We start from the raw sequence: 23543 nt of genomic DNA on the forward strand, positions 1-23543 counted from the left end.
GATTAGATATTTGCATGAATTGCGGGGAATGTAACACCTCTGGCAGCACTGTGGATTTTATTGGGAGCGATCAGGTAAAAACTCCAAAGCACGGTCGGAGACACGAGAAGGCGGTGTAGGGCTGTAAAAGGAGGGCCGCACATGGACGTCCAAGTGAAGGTCTGTCAGAGGTTTGGTCGATGTGGGTTAACTTCGCAAAGCGACTAAGGCTATGAGAGACTCCGCAATGAAGAGCTCTGGAAATTCCGACCACCTGGGGTTCTTTAACACAAACTGAAGGAGATTGAGGATTTGGACACCTTAATGAAAGCACAGATCTTGCGTTCAGAGCTAGCGCCGTTCGTCTGCCTACAGAACGGTGGTAGGCCGTGGCGATTGCGAGAATGAAGAACGCTGAGGTGGCGGTCGTCGCAAAAAGAAAGAGGAAGGATCCGAAGTTAACAATTGCGGCAGAGGGACAGGGGAAAGAGTTGGCGACGAAGACGAATGCTCACAGCGTTGCTGAGGTGCGCCATAAGGAAATGGCAATGGCCACTGGGGACAGGGGCGCGTAGTGTGCCCTGGCAAGTCACCAACATCCCAGATATGACAATTATCCCGTGTTCCCCAATTATTGAGAGCCGGTCGCCGAGGAGGCGTTAATGAGGGAAAAGAAACCGATAACGGCGTCTACGGCACGAATAATGTGCCGACTGCCGGATCATAGAGCCCCTGGTTGACGACGGCTTCCGCGCACATCCGTGATGCTGTCACTGTTTGCGGCTGCAGGATAAAATGGAAGAACTTCGCTGTGTGCAAGTGGATGCAATGACATAGACGGATCGAGGAAGTAAAGCTTGATGCAGACGCCGATACAACAGGATAAAGCAACCACACGCATGTAACCGTGTGGCATATAGAGTCCTAGATCACCGGAAGCAGCTATTACTTATTATGGCTGAAACTGTGAATGAACTTCTTCGAACGTGACTCTTCAGGGATGCAGTATCAGCGAGTGAGACCTCGCCGATTCTTCAGGCTGTAGTGGCGTTGGCCATTGTTTAACTACGTGCGCTACTTTTCAGGGAGGTTCATTGCTAGTAACATCTCGAAAATGTCATCAAGTATTTCCTTCAGAATATTAGTGTCCTTTTAAATTTTGGGCATTGAAAGGGTGATGTGCATTTTACAGATCAGCAAACTTCTAGATGTAACTGGTAAATGACTCGTAGTCCGCCTGAATGCGATCACAGAAACGTTGTTCAGCGCACACCTTACAGACTGCAGCACCGCAGAAAAAGGCTTAAAAAATTGCATTAAAAAACACGCGCAGAAAGCGCCAACTGATGGTGACTGAGCCAAAAATTAGCAACGTCCGCAAGATTGCATGGTACATCACCGAGAATGGTGGAATGTTCCCAATCGTTGCAATCATTCATTCGTTAGTGGCATTACAGCCATGAGTCGTCTCCATGTTCTTCCGCTTCGCTAAAGATCTGATGTCGCCAGCTCATGAACTAAAACTAGTTTATTTTCATCAGTACAAATACTGAACATGAAGGCACCACTAGTACTAGAGCTGTCGCTTCTTCGCAACCCGTTTTTGCTTTAATTTGCACTCATGCTAGCTTTGGCTCGTCGGAAGCGCGCCTGACGTTGCAATAGCAGGAGAAAAGAGCTCGGCGATAGTCTACGCGGTGTCACCTGGAATGGCCAACGTTGTGCAGATAGCAGGGCTTCGAACTTATGTTCTTGAGGCAGTATACATCCGTACCTCAATCAGATGTAAGCAGGAGCTTAAGCTACGCTTATTCAGGAAGCGTGACTGACAGTTCCAGCTTTCGAAAACAACACAATCAATTGCTTTGGGCGAGCTTCGTCGTCTTCAGGTCGAACCGCGTGATCGTTCTTATGTACAAGGTACTGAATAAAATGGGAAAAAATGCATTACAAATTATTGATAAATGTTCTATGCTATATCATCTAGCAGGGAGTGGCGAAAAGGATTGGTGGCGCCTGAAAAATGTTGTTAAGTACTTACTCGGGTCGTATAAGGATATCCGCGCTTTTGGCAGATTTTATTGCTGTGTCAATAAGAATCTGCGTAATCCTAGGTATTCATGGAGGTCCGGTTAAGAAAGTTTGGCTGTCGTTCAAAAAAGCCGTGCTGTGTGTTAATCGCATGTTCAATTAAGCAGCGCACGCACTAACACGATGCGTTTTGCACGGTATTTTTTTTACGTGGAATCAGTCACTTCTGCAGTATATTTAGCGAGGGCATTGGTGGTTTCAATAGTTTTGGTGAACAAACCTTCAGCTGGCATTGTGCGCTCATCTCAATTATGCCTAAATTGATACACGAACGTGTCAACAATGATAATTTTGTGATAAAAGAGGATGGGTAACGAACGGTAGAGTAACAATGAAACCACGATGGCTGGACCTTCAACGCAACAAGCGCATTCCCATTAGCGGTGTACGACGCAGGTAAAATAAATAGGAAAAAACAATTTACAGCATGTGACATAAGACCGCTGTGCTTTTTTATGATCGATGATTGATTTATAAGATCGAAGGTAGGGCTGTTGATAATTAAGCCAACGTAACAAGCCCTTATTTACTCTCAGGGACTTTTGACTTCAATAGAAAAGGTGGCATGCACAAAGGCGACCGTTCAAATGCCAACAATTATGACTTGTTTTCGTTTAATTTTAATTTCAGAAGCTAAATGAGCAAATTAACATCGAAAAATGCTACCTTGTATGCTCGTGGGAAGAGAGTCACTATATTCATTACCGATACCAGAAGGCACCAGATTACACAAAGTGTGGAGAGAGCCGCTCAGGGGATGTAAAGGTAAGTGAATCAAAACAATGAGAACTCAAGCAATAGCTTAAAGAGAACTTTCCACAGAGCACTATGCAATTCCTTCCCTAGTGCGACTATTTTTGCCTGGGAACTTTTTGAAGCTATTAATTATTTTTTACTGAAAAAATTACATTAGGCACATTAGGATAGATGCCATGAAAACAAACAAAAATCAGTTTGGGGTTTGATTGTTCGCATTTCGAAAAGAAGGAGTAATACGTAGTTTGGTTATTTAAAAGTTATTTTTCAGAAAGCTTTTAAATAATCACGACGTTAGGCATTCAAACAAAAGAGACAAACATCCCAGAAATTTTGAAATGTGTATCAAAGGTGGAGACCGTAATTCTGCAAAGAATATGATACTTGAAATAGTTTAATTTAAAAACGCCTCAATCGAGTTAAGCAGGTTGCTGTTTATAACGAAAAGCTAGTTTTTAGAGGTGTATAAAAGACATACTTCCACAAATACTTTCATTTAAATGTGTAGGTAGTTACAAGCACATTTACTAGAACTCTTGATATTCTCAGTGATAGGCAATAAAAGGGTATTTGTAGACTTGCAACATGTATAAAAATATAAAAGAAGGAAATCAGGCGAAGATGACAGCGAAACGTAAAAAAAATGCAGGTATAATGGAAGACATTGTAGGCTATTGGACATTGCGTGTGCACAAACATTTCGAACCAAAGTAGCTCAAGTTTTCAGCAAAAAATGGATTTGCACCTCATTATTGTTTAAGCAGTTTGATGTGTCAAAACATGAAACGATGCTGCAATGTTCAAAGGAGTTCATAAACCAGCAACAAGCACACGATAGCAGTAATATTTCTTTTTTATATATTTTGGGCAGCCAAGGCAACGAGCCTGAATTACAAGTAAATATGCAAACGGAGATCTCAAAAGAGTTCTTGGAACTTGGGTTTACACTCGACGACGCGGCTCTGCACTCAGGGACATTCTTATGTCATCAGATTTATTTTATTTCGAGGCTCTTTTCTCATCTATACCATCAAACATATTTATTCGTTACGGTTCAAATTTTATTGGCACTGTGGATAAAAAGAACCTGACAAAACTGTTTCCTCTCATTACCTGTTGGCTTCAACGCATGGCTCCCGTTGGCTTTAATGCGCAGTGCCATGCAGGCAGCAGGTCTTTTTTTTGTGGCACACCTCAGTATCTGTAAAAAGGGTGGCACGAAATCTTGGGCATATTCTGAGACCAAAAATAGCCGCCATATTTTGTACTGCGAAAGTCCGTATTAAACCTTACCTGCGAGAAACAAACCAAGCAGCACAGGTAATAGGCTCAAGATCGGAAACGCATTGGCACAGGCAGGTCCAGCAAAGGACAAAAGTAAAACCATTGATTCGCAATATTACGCTAATTACCTGTCCTGATTGGGAATATTGCACAGCGCTAATTGGTAGAAGGCGAAGAGAAGTTGCAGTTTTGGGCTCTTTTCTTGTGGTATTCATCGTACAAACCAAATTGAGGCTATATGACACCATCTTAAGTCTCTTTTCTACTACTGCAACTCAAGCAAACAATCGGAAAGGGCTTACAAGCGCCAAAATTCTGATGTTTTGTAAGATATTTTGATTATAAGGTTTTCGCGATGCTAACCAAAGAAAAACATTGGCAGCGCTCTTCAGTCTCTCACAAAAAATGACAGATTCTTAGCAGAGTTACACATGCTTCGAAACTCAAAGTTTACTCCGTGACCTACCAAAGTTATAGTGTTTACGTAAAAAAGTTCATCGGTGTCATTGGAATAGCGTTAAATATTCATTTATTTAATTACACTAGGAAATTTCGGTAATTAATTGGGGAAGGAGGAAATCTGTCAGACGAGAATATTAGAAGCGCTTTAAATGTTCCAATTCACATTGTTTACAGACAGTAATTTCTTAAAGAAAAAGTACATGAACAAAATAAACGAAGCTTTATAAAGCATATGATGTGATAGAAATTTGGCAAGAAGGTCATAAACAATTTTATGAAGTCCTAAACAATGAGCGATCTCCACTTATCACTGAGCACAGGAATCAGTGCAGTCGAGAATACACCCCTGTAACTAAAACAGAAAATAAAGAAAAAGAATGAACGAAAGAATAACACTCACGAACACTGCGAAAATTTGAAAACGACAAATCCAAGGCAGCTTAACATTCTGATGTGCCGAAAGCCGTCAGGAGTGATGCCTGATTCAATATTGCGGCGACGTCTGTAAGCGAATTGTTTCGTTCCAAGATGACAGGTACAAGAGTGCGAGAGGTGAATATTTAAAAAAAATGTCGGCGCAATTATTGGCCTAATTTTAATGGCCAGTCGTGTGGTGTTCGGTAGCCGATGTGAAATGCTCTGGGTACGGGAAGTGTTAACCAGGAAGGTCTGGGTCCACTGTAGCGAGCACCGGTCACGAGTAGAGTGGAAGCATGAACGAGATGTAAACCCCCTGTCTGTTACTTGTAAACTGAGAAATATCGCCTGAATATCTAACCTGTTATATCAAGTACGAGATATATTGTACAACTGCCACCACTTAAACTTGCCCCTTTGAAAGGAAAGCGGTAGGCCACGCCAGTCCACACTGGTGCCAAATTTTGTAGCTGGTACACTGTTCATGGCTGTCGATCAAAATTTGATATCTTTGTGCCCATTCGGTTTATTTCACACTGAAATGTACCCACACCGAGGCAATTTGAACATAATTCCATGTCAAGTGCAGAAAACTTCTTCGATACTACTCGAAATTTTATCTTATTCCTGGCTGACGAAATGTTTATAGCTAAATAAAAAATGTGAAGGGAGTCATGATACCTTAAATGGCTGTGCTGGTTGCACAATCGTGTTGCTGGGACAGGGGACGAACTTCCAGATTATTCTAAGCAAACACCTTATCCCACTACATTTTCGCTTTTTTAGTGTCAGTAAGACATCATGAGGGTTTTGTGTTGGGCGTAAAAGGTTATGCTTTTGAAGATTTTCATTTTTATTTATAGTCATTCACTTTTTCACAGGTTTGCATGCACGGAAAATGCTCTAGTGCCCGAAATACACTTCTCAACTTTCCTAAAGTGCTTAAGAAGACTATGACTGTGTTCTAATTCAAGGATTAAAGTGAGTGGAAGAGACATCCGTAATAAAATTATTCGTGTAAACCATAACACGCCATGCTTGCTGTTTTTTTCATAGAATCACAACGCACACACAAAAAAATTGAACCTACGTAGAGGTTAAAGGCATGCAGAACAAACTACATCTGGCAGGTAATAGCTCCGTGCTAGAGGAAAACTTTGGAATGTAGACGTGGTACAATGGTAGCACGGGACTCACCAGATGTGCGAGCTGAGATCAAAGCTGCGCCGATATATTATGGATTTTTAGCATACAATCCTCGACTGGGCAAACTTGCAACCGTCGCCGTCTGCCGCTTCCAAGAAGAGTTAGGCAGTGTTTAACCTTGTTTATAACAAAAGGTCGAGCGAAAGCATATTAACAATGACCCAGGCCAATTTCAGAGGTCACCACAGTGCAGCGCACGCTCAGTTATGGTTCATCATTGGGCAAGGCAAATCGGCCAAGGTCAAATTTTGGAGTCGGCCAGGGCGAACTCTGCAATTTCGGAAACTAAAGAGAATGTCTATTGCATTCAAATCACAGTGAAGGCACGGATTTGTGCTACGTAGAAACCGATGATGGTCGGCCAATGCCACCGCACGCAGCAGATAGAAGTTGAGTTCCTGTATGTGTTCACAGGACAGACTGTTTGGATACCTTACTGAGCGGAGCAAACAGCACATTCATCGCAGGGAATTTTAATTCACACCACAGTGTCTGGGATAGTCACTCCTGCGGTCAGGTTCTCTGGTCATGGATGTCTATGAATGCAATGCGCTGCGGCAATTCCGGAGCATTAACCTTTATGCGTAGAGTTTCTCGTTCAGTCACAGATTTAACATTAGGATCTCGTGGGGTTGGCGTATCTGCGTGGTCAACAGTAGACTCAGGTACATCTAGTGGCCACTTTCAAATAACGTTTACTATTATATGCTCTCCTATCAGATAAGGTGGTGCAACCAAACTCTATAGTTAGCTCTGGTCGAGCAGAAAGAGCTCAGCGGGTAATTTCCTTTCTCCAAGATGATGCTGAGAGCTCTGCATTCTCTGAGTGCGCTACTGCCCCTGCCAGACAGCCGTCTCCTCGGCGGACGGAGGAGTGAGAAAGCTTATCGCCTTTGAAAAGCGGCATACAAAAGCCTTCCTTTAACCAGAGCCAGCTAACTAATTGGATATATTATAAGTTCAAATCTGCATCTTTCAAAAGAACTGTTAAAAAAGCAAGAGAGGTTTATATATATATATATATATATATATATATATATATATATATATATATATATATATATATATATATATATATATATATATATATATATATATTAAGGAAGCCAACAGTCACCGAAATCAAGGTGCATACGGGATTGCTTCTTTTTTATATCTAGTGCCAAAAAAACTGATTGGCCCTAGAAATAAAAAAGAAGCATTCCCCTATGCACCTTGATTTCGGTGACTTTTGGCTTCCTTAATATGTTTGTCAAACGAGACCCTCACTTCATTTGCCTTGTCTGCTAATAGCTTAACGGGGGTTTCGGTTCTGGCAGTCTTGATGCCATGGGTAGCATAAGAGGGCTCTCGCACAGTTTCCGCCCTCGCCGTTAGATGACGTTCTACGTCACACTTGCGGTATTACAGGACGTGCTACGTCCACCGCTATGGACGAGGGTGGCGCTGGGGAACACTGTCAAGGTTCGCTTACACGTAAAACATAAATAAATACCCACGAAAGCAGCAGATTGGACAGCTGTCGCCGTAGCTCAGTTGGTAAGAGCACCGGACGCGATATTCGGAGGTCGTGGGTCCGGATCCCACCAGCGGCATGGTTGTTTTTTCTGCTGCTTTATAAGTAATTTTCTTTTAAAAAACTAATTGATTGGCACTAGATATAAAAAAAAGAAGAATTACCCTATGCACCTTGATTTCGGTGACTGTTCGCTTTCTTAATATGTTTGTCAAACGAGACCCTCACTTCATTTGCCTTGTCTGCTAATAGCTTAACGGCGGTTTCGGTTCTGGCAGTCTTGATGCCATGGGTAGCATAAGAGGGCTCTCGCACAGTTTCCGCCCTCGCCGTTAGATGACGTTCCACGTCACACTCGCGGCAATACAGGACATGCTACGTCCGCCGCTATGGACTAGGGTGGCGCTGGTGAACACTCTCAAGGTTCGCTTACACTCAATAAACATAAACACCCACGAGAGCAGCAGATTGGACAGCCGTTGCCGTAGCTCAGTTGGTAGAGCACCGGATGCGATATTTGGTGGTCGTGGGTTCGGATCCCACCGTCGGCATGGTTGTTTTTTCTGCTGTTTTCAAAGTAAGTTTGTTCAAGCGATAGATTAATGGAAGTATTGTTATCCCACTGGTCAGCCCTACAAATTAAAGAAAAAAATTAAACATTCCCTTATGCACCTTGGTTTCGGTGACTGCTGGCTTCCTTCGTAAGTTTGTCCAGCGAGCCCCTCAGTTCCTTAACTTTGTCTATATATATATATATATATATATATATATATATATATATATATATATATATATATATATATATATATATATATATATATATATATATATATATATATAGAGAGAGAGAGAGAGAGAGAGAGATTCACGGCGCAGAATAACTCTCCGGCCTCCAACCGCATAAAGTCAATGGTATTGTTTCCGCAGGAAGCCAAACACCACCTTGAATGTATCGCTCATGGGCTGGCTTTACGTTTCCAAGTGCAGAAAACAGAACGTTTGCACACTCTCACCCCCAGCTCGGACTATTCTGAGGTGGACGTGTCGGAACTCCAATCAATTGTTTCCTTGATGGTGTATGCTGCCCTGGTATCTGATGTGGCTACTTTGGGCATGTTAAAGATTTTAGTGCAAGACTTTCCATCTCACCTTCTGGATATTGTAAATGCGTCATTGGAAAACTCTTGGATTCCTTACAGTTGAAAAATTGCCAAAATAATTTTACTTTTGAAACACGCAAAGAATGGATTTCATTTATACAATATTCGGCCGATTGCTTTAACTTCAAATTTAGTAAAGCTAATAGAAAGAGTAGTACACAGTTGCCTCACAGAGCATGTTCATCACGTTAACGGCCTCAGCTCCGCATTGATTGGCTTTTGTCGCGGTTATTCGATATGGTCCGCGCATGTGAATCTTGAGAGCCGCATACGACTCAATGCGCAAGAGAGAAGTTGCGGCCTTGGTGACTATTGATGTTGCTAAGGCCTATCACGGCATTGAGCACACGGTCCTTATTAACAACCTTGCTGAGCTACATCCACCGCACAACATCTATGCTTGGATTTGTGAATCTTTAAAAGACAGATTTTTCTTGTGTATAGACGGATCTTTCTGTTCTAATATTTATGTTCAATCAAGAGGTATGCCGCAAGCATCAGTTTTGTCTCCACTGCTTTTCAACATATTAGTTCGGGACATACCCATTCATCCAAACATTACAGTTTATGTATACGCAGATGATATAGCTTTTTCCCATCAGCAAAAGATGTTCATGCACTCTACGAGTGCTTCCAGGCATACCTGAATGCTATTGAAGTCTGGTTGAACCAAAAAAGTATCACTTAAAGTCATCATATGTGGCGTGCTGGTATTTCCACCCGACGCTCCTTTGTACTCACTAGTCTACGGCTGCACTCCAATTCCGCAGGTGGAGTCGGTTAAATACCTAGGCGTTACTTATGTTCAAAGTTTGGACTGGCGACACCATATTAAGAATAATGTTGCCAAAGAATAACGTGTTTTGGGCAGGTTGACACGAGTTGGCAATAAAAAGATTGGAATGCGTCGTGAGACCTTACTGTTGCTCTGTAAGCCTTACATGAGACCGATTCAGGAATTTGGTTGCGTCTTGTTCTCTGGTAGCGCGAACTTCAAGCTTCAGCCATTAGCTTTACTGGAAAAGCGTGCCCTACGGCTATGCCTCGGACTCTAAAAATCAGCTTCAAACGCTGTCCTTTATCTGGAAGCCCGTATCCCCGATCTCTATTCCCGCTTCCGACTTCTAACAGTGCGTAGTTTCCACAGGTCCTTTGACCCGGTCCCTGGCGTTAGTAGTCCCATTTTTATATCCTAACCACACCTGTTTCTCGCTAATCATTGGCCAGGCTATCAGTTTCCGCCAGTTAGGTTCACGCAGATTCTGTTAGTCCCGCCTCAGGTTGATCTGATCTCCTTGCAATAAGTTGCAGATACGCACGCTGACCCCGTCTTCTAGTACGACCATTTTTTTCCCGTTCCATGCGAGACATATGCCCGCAAATATCGTAAATGGTCTGCTTTCTGAACACCTACAGAGTTTTTCTCTTCATTCTGCTATCTATACTGATGCCTTGGCAGCCGTGAAAAGGCGGCGATTGGGATATATTCGCAGGAGCTGGCTTGGAGCTATTCCGTTCGTATCCCAGATTATACTCCTATATTCTTCGCAGAGTTTCTGTCCATTGGCTTGGCTGTTCTCAAACTTCCTAGGCATGTAGCACGGGTTCTTATTATTGCAGACTGCCTTTCAGTTCTAGTCTCTCTCCAAAATTCGGGAAAATCTTTATTGAATCGTTCGCTTAGGTTTTTTGTTCCGCGCAGAGTGCGTGAGATCCGCTTTGTCTGGGTGCCTGGGCATTCGGGCGTCTATTTTAACAAGGTCGCTGATTTATTGGCAAGGTCAGCTCTCAGCGCTCCAGTAATCTATCCCATCGCTCACCTCATTCTGTTAGAAACATCATGTTTCCAGCGCCTCCAACATATTTCAGCCAACTTGTGTAATCCATTGCTCATTAGCCTGGAATTTCACCACTTAAATTACTCCTGGAATATCCGGTGGTGTAAATCAAGCCTTTGTGAGGTGTCAATGATGCTTCTGCGATGCAGAATCCCTCACTTAAATTTGTACTTATGCAGATGTGGGTTCGCTGCGACAAACATTTGTATCTCATTTGGACAAGGTGAATCAGTAGATCAATTTCTCCTCTCTTGCCGGCGGTTTGCAGTTCGGAGAAAACAGTATTTTGAGGTCCCTCTTTAGAGGATAGGACTCCATCTGTCTCTTCTAGTTCTTCTTTTGTTCGGTGCGAGCGTAAAGGGATTCCTGTTAAGCAGTCTTTGCGGCTACCTTCATGACTACATAAGTGCATATGATCGATCACCTTGTTAGCTGTATACAAAAATTTGTCGCATGGCCTAAAATGCTCGATTCTATTCCTGGTAATTCATATTTCTTTAATGCATTTGACATTTTCAAATTTTATCTTGATTGAGTCTCCTCACGCCTATTTTTCCCCCCTCAGATACCTCATTGGGATTATTTACTGAACCTTGGCCAAATCCTCTGCGTGGGTAGGTGTCATGGTTACTAAGGAGAAGAAGAAGAATTGGGCGCCTGGTCCTGTTTTAGTTTCCCCCTGTGCCTTTGCACCTTTTTTGTGTGGATAACGCACTCGGTGAGTTTCTAAATCTCAGGCATTGTCTACGCAGTCTCCCGGCCAGGGGAGGTCTCCATGGTCGGCTTCACTACCACCTCATGAGATGCTTCTGGAAGCTTTTCAACGCTCCGGCGTCCGCAGCATTCCTGTGGCGCTGGTGCCAAAGGGTGGTGGTTCCATCAAAAATAACAATTCAGAGCCTTTTCGAGCATCTCTCGAGGCGGCCACTTCCCTTTATGAGGCAATTACTGAAGCAAGGCAGTTTGGACGTGGCGGGATTTTGTGCTGTTCACCAGGCCTCTCGTGCGTAAAGGATCTTCTAAACTGCTCATCTTTTGTGTCTCTTTCGGTAAACAGCTTCATTCCGTCTTATCTGTCCTGTACAAAAGGGTTGGGTCGCGGTGTGAACTCTTGTTTGTCTCGAGTTGAGACCCTGGGCCTTCTCTGTGCAGCGGGTGATGTTACTGTGTATCGCTGTAGCCGGGAGGTGAACAATGAGTGGGCGCCAACGGAAACGGTTAGTGCCTCTTTTGCGGGTACTGCCTGCCCCTCATAAATAAAAGCGTGACCCACAATCTTCCGTGTAGATCCCCTTCCGTGTAAGCCACTGACGTGCAGCAATTGCTGGCGATATGGCCATAGTGCTAATGGCTGCAAGTCCACCTTGCGCTGTTGCAAATGTGGCAATGACCATCCAGCAAATTTATGCTCTGACCAAAACGAGAAGAGTTGCCTTTGTGGTGGATCTCAGGCTGCAAATTCCATGGATTGTCCTTCTCGGTATCATGAATTGCAAATCCAAGACATAACCGACAGTAAACGCTGTTCGCGTTGCGAGGCAATATCAGCAATTAAAGAGAGAGCTGAAGGCTATGCAGGTGTGTCAGCCCGTTCAGAAGTGACACTAGATTCGGCTATTTCTCAGGCAATAGTGACTACTGTGGAAGTCTCTATGGCTAAGATGGTTGACCGGATAGTGTCCACTGCCACAGAATGCATATCTAATGCTCTGGCAGCGCATACTGCTCAGGCCATGCAAATTGGAATGACTTCTGCTATATCAGCCATGCCTTCGTTAATGACCCAACATTCCTTGCCTGAGCAGTCTGAGCCCAAAGAACAAGTTACTGCTGTTTCTCTGCTTCCTCGGTCCACTAATTCAGATAATGCTCAAAATATTCATGATGCAAAGATGATGGATTCGGATACGCGAATCCTCAAACGCAGCGGATACCCATGTTCATCTTCTTCTTCACATCCTCAGCCGAAATCAAAGAAGCAACAGAATTGCTCTAAGCTGAAAGAAAATATTTTAGGGCAGGCAGTTGCTGCTACCCGGATTTCTCAACCATAGAGTGTGCTAAGAGTTCTCCAGTGGAACTGTCGGTCACGTCTTTCAGCTTCAATAGACCTACTGTACCTTATATCTCAACATAATTCAGGCATAATTATTTTACAAGAAACTTGGCTTCCATCTGAAAGACACTTCCATTTGCAAAATTATTCTTCCTTTCGACAAGGTCGTCAGTCAAGAAGAGGAGGCTTACTCATACTAGTTTCATCTAAATTTTGTCACAAGGCTAAGATTAATTTTCAGTCATCTACTATAGACTGTGAGTTATTGGCATTAGACTTTGAAATTCCAGGGTGCTATCCGTTTTCATTAGTATATGTTTATTTTCCTTACGGTGTGCAGGATACCAGGCTGCTAGATCTCCTGCTCCTTAATTGTCAGAAGTGAGTTCTCTTGGACGGCGACTTTAATTCTCATCATTTCTCGTGGAGTTTTGAGGCTGATTTCTGTGGTAAGCGCCTTTGGGATTGGGTTACTGATAACAACATTTTGTGTATGAATTCAGGTTCGGTTACATTTCTCCGCGCACAAAATTGATCTGTGTTAGATTTAACTTTCACCAGCCCTAGTGTTCCTGTACTCGATTGGTCGACTGTGGATTGTGAAACGTCTAACGATCACATACCTACCGCTTATGATGTTAATTGCCACTTAACTCCGGAGTGATCTCAGCTGAGGTCATATATAAAGTATGACCTGTTTCAGTCCTCTTTGCGCTCCACTCTTGCTTTAGCGGTTAATTCTGCTGAAGAACATACAGCAAAAGGCATATGCTTGGCTATTGAGGAATGCCGAAAGAAATCTGAATTTTCGGTACGTACATCAAGAGGAATCACTTCAGCTATATGGTGGAATGCGGATTGCTCGCGGTATTACAGGCAAAGAAAGGCTGCATGGAAGAAGCTCCTACACAATCAGTGGCCAAAAAAATGGCATGATTATAAGTTCATTGCGGCTACTTTTAAACGCGCAGTCTCACAAGTGAAAGAAAATTGATTCCGAACATTTTGATTTCCTATCGAAATCAAGAAATCGTCGCGCTCTTTTCGGCTTTTTAAGATAGCGGAAAAAGATTCTGGTTTCAGAAAAATTACCCTGATGTGTTCTGACCCCAAAAAGCAATAAAAACAGTTAAGACAATCGCCAAATGATTAGTGCAGCGTTTCGCCTCTGTTCTTTCTTTGCGCTCCGCTTTTGTGGCGTCAGCGGACCAGTTTCAGCACGTCCCCCTATCACCATCCCCGAGCTTTCCCTGATAGTGCTGAGGTTGCCAATTGCTGCTCCTGGCTCTGAGCGGGTAACATCAAAAATATTTAGGATCCTCTCTGAGGTGTCCCCTACATCATTATTGCAGCTGGTTAATTTTTCAATCAAACATGCATAGATTCCTCCTCAGTGTAAAATCGCAAATCTGATCCCATTATTTAAAACAATGGTGGTGGCTATTCTCTGGATAATATTAGACCCATTTCATTGACATCAGACGTGGTCAAGGTAATTAAAAGGGTCATACTCCTACCTGTTTCGGAGTTTTGAACCGTAATAATAACGTTAGTCCCTGTCAAATTGGTTTCCGTCAAAAATGTTTCTTATGGAATGCTGACACCGATCTTGAGAGGCGCATTCTCCTTGCGCGGCACCAAGAATGCATGCTGCGTTGTTGACATTAGATGTAGACAAAGGTTATGACAACGTAGAACACTACATAATATTGCAAGATTATATACTCTGCAGTTTTCAAATTACTTACTTGCGTGGATATCTGCGTTCCTTGAAAACGGACAGGTATTTTGTATACTAAATGGTGTGAATTATGGAAGATATACACAATCCAGAGGTGTTCCACAAGGGGCAGTCTTTTCGCCTGTGCTCTTTATTAATCTAATGAGCTCTATTACCAGCCATCAAAACATCCGCACGTACGTCTATGCGGAAGACATTGCATTTTTCACTGCTGCCGCTGACATTCAATCTCACTATGTGCGCCTGCAATCGTACCTGAATTTGCTTGAAAGTTGGTTGTGTGACTTATGTCTCACCTTAAATGTAAACAAGTGCGCTGTACTTGTTTTTCAAATGAAAGATCCTCTTCATCTGTCTCTCAGTTACCAGCGATTGAATATTCCTCAAGTTGTCATTAAAATATCTTTTTGTCATTTATGATGACAGCCTCACATGGCGCTCTCACAATGACCATGTCGCAGCGAAGGGGCTCGGGCTGTGAGCATGTTGTGTAGATTAATAATCCCCGGTCTGAAATGCAGATAGATGCACTTTTGTTGATATATGTTTTTATGTCCGACCAATTTTAGAATTTGGATCTGTGCTGTTTTCTGGTAAGGCTACTTATAAAATTCGCCCGCTCATTCGTTTGGAGCGGGAAGCGCTTTGGTTGAGCCTTGTCCCTCCCCCCAAATGTGTGGCCAATAAGGTGCTTTATCTTGAAGCCCTATTCCTCTTTATCATCTAGATTTCAATTCCTAACTCTTCAGACGTACCTAACGTCTACGAATCAGATTTACACAGCTCCTTGTCTGTTCTTTGTTGCCAGCCGACTTCCTTTTTTGGAGTTCACTGACCTAGATTTCGTACCCCGTAGGTAGTTATTGTGCAAAATTTGCTTGAACCTTTAAATGTTCTTTTGCATAACATCCTTACGACCAAAAACAGTGAGTAATCTGCAGAAATTGCCTGTGGTGACATTTTCCCGAAAAACGCTAAGCATTTACCAGCCCGCTATTTTAATGCTTATTAGAAGATCATTTACAAAGCCTACCTATTAGCTTAACGATAGCTACTGACACCTCCCAATGTGATGAAAAGGCAGGGGCGTGAATATATTGCCCGCTTCTAGATTAGTCTTTTTCTGTGCGGCTTCCCGACTACATCCCAATTTTACAAGCGGAGTTTCTGGCGGTGGTGCTTGTTCTTCGCAAACTAGAGCCAGCTTTCTCTTCAGTGGCTGTAATGACAGACTCTCTTTCTTTGTGTTCGTCCCTTGCTTCGGCTGTAGATTCGCTAATCCTAAACACCTTCCATTCAATACTCCCTCCGCATTTGCGCCTTGTTCACATGATATGGCTGCCTGGTCATAGCTGTGTGATAGCCAATGAGTTTTTGGACTCCCTGGCAAAGGCGTTCCTCAATAGCCCCGTGCTACCTATCGTTCCGGCGACAGCGTACATTACAGCAGCGAGGTTCCGGTGACAGAAGTTTGTTCAGAGTGACAACTGGATCTCTTTTAAGATCTGATGATCACCTGCTCCTGAGGTATTCGTGGAGCAGGCAATCATGCAATTCACGGCAGGTTGAGGTATTTCTATCAAGGCGCCGCTACCGAATCCCACCCCTAAATTTTTATTTGCACTGGTCTGGGTTGGCGCTTTATCCCGTCTGCGTATTTTGTGGTGAGCACAAACCATAGACCAATTTTTTTTGTTTTGTCGCCGGTACGGCATGATGCAAAGACGGTTTTTAAAGAAACCACTACAACCGCTTGGCCTTTGTTTGAGCAGCCCAGTCATATTGTTTTGAGCCACCATACTTGGGTACAGCCATAAGTCTGTTTTTACTTCCGTGCAATAATTTTAATGGAATGAAGAAGGCTACCTTGTTAACTTTGTTTTTAATTTTTCAAAATATTTTTATTCTTACAATTATCAATACCATTTAACTACTCGGCTAAAAACATCAGTCGCGATCCCCTGCGTGCGTTTTGCATTTCCCGTTTCATTTCGCTGTTCCTTTCTGTTTACTTCTTCCATCCTTACGATTCATTTTAATTTCGCCCCGGAATTATTTACCTGAAAACTCTCTGTGCCCCCCAATTCTTGGCGAATCCCCCTTTGTGGGCATGTGCCATAGTATGAGGACAACCACAACAAAAACAACACGAACAGCGCGACAGTGACAGAGTGGCAGTGGACCGCGGCGCGCAAGCGTGACGTCGCGTGCTCGCCTCGCACTCTTCCACGATGCGGGTTCGTAGTTCTGCTGCTCTGCTCTGCTGGGAACGATGGGCTAAATTTCGCGTGGCTTGTCGTTTTGTGGGCTTTAAGCACGCGGTAAGGCAGTAAGCCTGGGCTATATCTGCCCAGTCTCCCGGCCAGGAGAGCTCCCCCTGGTCGGCTTCTCTATCCCGTGATCTCCTGCCATTGGAAGCTTTTTTGCGCAGCGGCGCCGGCAGTATCCCTGCTGCGCTGGTGCCTCAGGATGGCGGTCCAATCACGATGACCAACACTGGTGCTGTTCGGGCTGCTTTCCAGTCAGCCACTTATCATTATGAGTCAATCTCAGAGGTACGCCAGTTTGGACGCGGCAGGATTCTGCGTAGATTGCCCGACCTCGACTGTGTCAAAGGTTTACTAAAGGACTCATCCTTTGCCTCGCTTCGGGTAAGTTCCTTTATCCCTTCACATCTGGCTTGCACGAAAGGTATCGTTCGAGGCGTGGACTCTCCCCTGTCTCCAGCAGAAACTCGAGTTTCGCTCTGCTGCAGGTATTGTTGCTGTGCACCGCTGTAGCCGGGATGCAAGCAAAATGAGGGTGCCTACAGAATCTGTGATTGTCACATATGCCGGCGCTTCTTGCCGCTCGGAAATCAAAGCATGGCCCCTAATTTTTCGGGTGGACCCTTTGTCATCTAGGCATCTGCCGTGCAACAGCTGCTGGCGCTATGGCCCTAGCGCCCGCGGTTGCAAATCCAACTTGCGGTGTTGTAAATGTGGGGATGGTCCTGCAACGAACACCTGCACTGAGCAGAACGCGAAGTGTTGCCTTTGCGGTGGGGCCAATTCTGCAAACTACTCGAATTGTCTCTGCCGAGCGCAGGAAATCTAAAGTCAAGAGATAATTGACAGAAAACGCTGTTCGCTCCGTGAAGCTATTACAGAGGTTAAAAAACGTGCCCACGGTTATGCAGGTGTGACCGCTCGTCAAGGAGTCATGTTAGACTCGACGCATTGCCAGGCAATTGCGCCTGCCGTGGAGGCTTCAATTTACAAAATGGTTGAAAGGATTGTCGCAAGTGTATCGGAGTGCCTTACAAACGTTCTAGCGACTCAACTTACACATGCTGTGCAGGCCGGTTTGCCCCCCCCCCCCCCCCCTCGACAGCAATTCCGTCTACTCTTACCCGGTCCGCAATTCCTGAAGGCCCTGGAATGTACTACAGCCCTCTCCGTGGTACATACCTCGGGTACATCGAGTGATTATGGCATTTTCTATGATACCGAGATGATGAAGCCTGATGCGTGGGATCTCATGCGCAGCGGGTCCCCCATGTCTCATTCGTCGTCTTCTCTACATAGCCGCCCAAATCAAAGAAGAAAAACCTTGGCAACAATCCCAAGGATTCCATTTATGGGTAGGGAGTTGCTGCTGCTTGGCTTCTGCAACCATAGCGTCGTTGCAAGTTCTACAGTGGAACTGTCGCTCTATTCTTTCAGCTTCCAGAGCTTTACTCTGAATTCCTGCCCAGCTTAACCGGGATCTCATAATTCTGCAAGAAACCTGGCTTTCAACCGACAAACATTTTCGTTTTAAAAATTACCGTTCATTTTGCCTAGCTCGACAGTCAAGAAAAGGTGGTTTACCAACTGTAGTCTCTTCATAATTTTGCCATAGGGCTAAGTGTCTTTTCAGCGAATATCTCCTGACTGTGAAATTTCGGCATTAGACATTGTACTTCCTGGGTGCTCTGCATTTTTCATAGGGAATGGTTATTTCCCTTCTGGAGTACAGGATATTAGACCTCTGGACTTGTTACTCGCTAACCGTAGCAACCCAGTACTCGTGACTGGCGACTTCAATTCTCATCATGTGTCGTGGGGCCTTAGGACTAATCTATCAGGCAAGCTCCTTTGGGACTGGGTTTCTGATCGCAACCTTATGTGCCTAAATTCAGGATCGGCCACTTACCTTCGCGCACAGACTCAATCTCTTTTAAATCTCACGTTCACTAGTCCTGGCATTGGCCCAACGGATTGGTCGTCTGTTGATTGCGGCATCTCAAGTGAACATATACCTATTCGTTTTGATATCGTATGTCGTGTAACTCCTCGTCTTCTCACTTGCGGCCACATGTAAATTATGACAGATTTCAGACGGCGTTGCGCTCTGGCCATGCCTAAGTGTCTAACATCGCTGAGGCCCACAGTCATTAAGCATATGTCTGGCTATGGAAGAATGCCATAAAAAGTCGGAGTTTCAGGTGCGGCCAACAAAAGGGCATTCTTCTACTTGATGCATAGTGGACTCTACGAGAGATTACAGGCGGAGGAAGACTGCATGAAAGAAGCTTATTCATAACCAATGCGCAAATAACTGTAGGGATTTTAAATTTATATGCAGCCACCTTAAAACGCACAGTTTCTGGTGCGATGAAAAACAGGACTCAGAACATTTCTATTATAGTTCACAGTCGGGTAACCGACGTGCACTATTAGGCTTTCTACGATCTATTAAACTGCTCACGTCTTCTAGTAATATACATGAATTAGGTATGTCACCTAAAGGAGATATTAAGGCGGTTAAATTATTTGCTAAGGGCCTGCAAAAGCGGTTTTCGTCTCTAGTGCCTTTGCGGTGAATGTTGTTTTCATCAGTGGTGCCAAATAATAAGGCCTCAGAAGTTAATCTATTGGAGGTTTCCCAAGATGTACAGAGATTACCAGATGCTGATCCTGGCCTTGATGGTGTCACTACAAAGATACTCAAAATTCTCGATGAGGAGTCTCCCGACTCCTTATTACACCTCATAAACTACTCTATTAAACACGCTTCGATTCCTCCTAAGTGGAAGCTGGCCAAGATGATCCTTTTACTTAAAAATCACGATGGATGCTATAATTGGATAATATTAGGCAGATTTATGTAACATCAAACGTGGTAAAATTAATAGAAAGGGTGTTACTAATTCGGGTTTCAGCCTTCGTGTGCAGCAAAAACATACTCAGTCCGTGTCAACTCGGATTCCGGCCACGGTGTTCAACAAGGAATGCACATGCTGATCCTGAGAGCAGAATTCTCCTTGCTCGTCGTGAACGCCAGGTCACGGCTTTGGTTACGCTAGACGTCGCCAAAGCTAATGATAGTGTAGAATACTTCATCATAATACATAGCCTACAGTCTCTTCAGTTTCCAGATTATATAGTTTATTTATTTATTTATTTATTTATTTATTTATTTATTTATTTATTTATTTATTTATTTATTTATTTATTTATTTATTGTACCCTCAGGGCCCGAAGGCATTACAGAGGGGAGTGGGAATACATAAAAATTCAGCCTAAACAGCAACAACAATAGGGAAAACAAAAATAAACCAGGAATACATAAAAAGTGAAAACACAGGAAGGCAATAAGATTAGAATGCAGTGGGGATATAATAAAACAGTGTGTAGACAGTAAAAAGGCAATTTTTATACAGTAATAAACGACACATACTCAGAAAGAAACATTAAGGACTTTACGAAATGCATTGTTATCGGAAATACCTGCGATGTCGTGGGGAAGGTGATTCCAGCTGACACAAGTTCGGGGTATGAATGAGTCATGAAAACATTTGGTGTGACAAGATGGGATTCCAACTTTATGACGGTGATCAACGCGTGCTGATATGTAACATGGTCTACACAGTAACTTAGGATTGAGAAAGCTGTTGTGGTAAATTTTATGAAAGAGACACAATGAGGCTATTGATCTGCGGTGGGAAAGAAGTGGTAGGGACCAACTTGATTTCATGGCGGTTACACTGCTTGTTCGGTGATAATTAGAAAGAATGAAACGGCATGCGCGGTTCTGTACAGCTTCCAAATCTGAAACGAGTGAATCGATGCCAGGGCTCCAGACAGATGCAGCATATTCTAACTTGGACCGAACCAATGTTTTATAAAGTAATAATTTTATTGAAGTAGATGAACGTGAGAAATTTCTGCGAAGGTACCCAAGCATGCGATCAGCGTTATTTATTATGTATTCAACGTGAGTTTTCCAAGACAGGTTACAAGAAACGTAAACACCCAGATATTTATAACATGACACGGTTTCGAGAGACACGTTGTTAATGTGATAAGAAGAAGGGGCATTAGAGAGACGAGAAATGCGTACATGTTTACACTTATTAATGTTTGGTTGCATGTTCCAAGTAAAAGACCAGTCAAGAACCTTGTTAATATCGGATTGAAGACAAGAGACATCATTACCATCTTTAATTTCGCGGTAAATAACACAATCATCGGCAAAAAGATTAATTGAAGAAGAAATGTTAGCCGGTAAGTCATTTATATACATGAGAAAAAGGAGGGGCCCAAGAACTGACCCCTGTGGCACGCCGGAACGGACAGGCAAAGAATGAGAGTTTATATTGTTCGCTGTTACGAATTGTGAACGGTTAGAAAGAAAGCATTGTAGCCATGCAAGGACATTAGGGTCTATGTTAAGATTGCTTAATTTAAGAAAGAGAAGCTCATGTGAAACAGTGTCAAACGCTTTCGAGAAGTCCAAAAATATGCAATCTGCCTGAGACCCGTGGTCAAGGATGCAATGAAGGTCATGTGTGAAACATATTAGCTGAGTTTCGCATGAAAAAGACTTACGAAAACCATGCTGGGCAATGCTGAAAAAGGAGTTAGATTCTAAAAAAGAGATCAGAATATATGACGTGTTCCATGATCTTGCACGGAATACTAGTGAGTGATATAGGTCTAAAGTTATCAGGAGAATGTTTACTTCCGGACTTATGCAGTGGAATCACCTTCCCAATTTTCCAATCATTGGGAATACAACCTGTTGCAAGAGACTGCTCAAACAATTTAGTAAGAAATATGGAACAATAGTACTTTGTATTAATTAAAAACTTCGAAATAATGTTGTCAACACCGCAGGAAGAGGAAACCTTAAGATTTTCTATGATGCACTGGATGCCTGACGCGTCGAATATAACTGGATCCATAGGAAGAGCATCAAAAACAGGGCACACGCGATGAACAAGAGAAACGTTGGTAGAAAATGCCGCAGCAAATATATTGTTTAGAACAGAAGCACATTCGTATGGAGGAAAGGCAACACCATCAGAAGAAGTAAGTAGTATTGTGGAAGGGTCTTTTTTGTTAACTACATTCCAAAATTGTTTTGGATTATTGACCAGCATAGCAGGCAGTGTGTGGTTAAAAAATGTGTCCTTTGCGTTTTTTAGCGCACCTTTGTACTCTGCAGCTGCGGAAAAGTAGGCCTCCCATCGTTGTTTAGAATTCAACAACTTCGCAGATCGGAACAAGCGCTTCTTTTTATTGGAGAGTCTTTTTAAAACATTATTAAACCAAGGTGATTCCCGATCGCACTTCAAAGATCTTAATGGTACAAAAGTGTTAATGAGATGTTCAACGATATCCTTGAACAAATCCCAGTTAGCGTAAAGAGAACGCTGTGAAAAGCCTGGTAAGTAATCATCCAAAAAACCAGCTAGTTCGCAGTTAATAGCATTAAAGTCAGCCCGTTTATAATCTCTAATGTGTTTAGTCTGACTAACTCGGATAGATACAGGAATTTGTACATCAAAATGCAGCAAAGAATGATCACTGAGACCAGGTAGGTAAAAAATCAAAGGGATATGATCAGGCACGTTAGTTAGAACAAGATCTAAAACATTCGATGAGGATAAAGTAGTTCGAGTAGGTTTAGAGACTAACTGCGAAAGATTGAAATCCATACAAGTTGACAAAAACTTTTTACACTCAGTAGAAAAGCAGCTGAGATAAGGTGATGTACTAGTCCACACGATACTAGGGTAGTTAAAGTCACCAGCTAAGACAATAGGTGTACTCGGAAATCGTACAGTGATCATGTTAAGGGAATCATGCAATTCATCAACGAATATATGGCTCGAGGACGGGGGACGGTAACATATACCCAAAATCATTCTCTTGCATGGATATCTGCATTTCTTTATAACAGGAATTTTTTTTGCATCCGTAATGACGTTCATTGATAGAGGTAGAAACAAACCAGAGGTGTATCGTTACGAGCTGGTCTTTCTCCTGTGCTCTTTAATATTCTGTTGAGCTGAATTCCTCACCATCGCCATGTACGCACTTACGTCTATGCGTACGACATTGCGTTTCTTGGGGCTGCGCCAGATATACATTCCCTCTATGGTCGGTTGCAGATATATTTGAGTACACTTGATCACTGGCTCAGCAGCTTACACCTGAAGTTAATTGTTATCAAGTGCGCCATCCTTGTTTTCCCTCTACAGAATCCAGTAGTGGTCTCTCTCACTTTCCAGTTACAACCAATACCGTAGGTTCAATCCCTGAAATATCTAATGTCATTTATTACGAGAAACCCCCCTGGCGACACCACATTGACCATGTCGTGGTGAAAAGGGCTCGTGCCATGGGCATCCCCGGTACGGCATGCGAAGAGATGCGCTATAATGATTTGGAAAATGTATTTCACGCCAATATTATAATTTGGATCTGTATTGTTTTCAGGCTCGGCTGCATACAAACATCGGATGCAATTTTATGGAGGAAAAACGCGAAGGCGCCCGTGTACTGTGCGAATATCAGTGCACGTTAAGAATCCCCAGGATGTCGAAATTATTCCGGAGCCCTCAACTACGGCACCTCTCTCTACCTTTCTTGTTTCACTCCCTCCTTGATCCCTTCTCTTACGGCGCGGTTCAGGTGTCCAACGATATATGAGTCAGATACTGCGCCATTTCCTTTTCCCCCCAAAAAACCTATTATTATTTTTTCGGCCAAGGGACATCCTCCGA

The 23543-nt window shown here is 43.2% G+C and overlaps 1 long non-coding RNA gene across 1 annotated transcript; it reads left to right on the forward strand.

Annotated features, from left to right (window-relative positions):
- Window positions 1–2709: 2709 nt before the first annotated feature.
- Window positions 2710–6017, forward strand: LOC144104617 (uncharacterized). The gene is made up of 2 exons (XR_013308595.1): window positions 2710–2835; window positions 5871–6017. It is a non-coding gene; the product is annotated as an uncharacterized LOC144104617 (long non-coding RNA).
- Window positions 6018–23543: the final 17526 nt, after the last annotated feature.

Source organism: Amblyomma americanum, chromosome 9 (genome assembly GCF_052857255.1).
Source record: "Amblyomma americanum isolate KBUSLIRL-KWMA chromosome 9, ASM5285725v1, whole genome shotgun sequence".
NCBI lineage: Eukaryota > Metazoa > Arthropoda > Arachnida > Ixodida > Ixodidae > Amblyomma > Amblyomma americanum.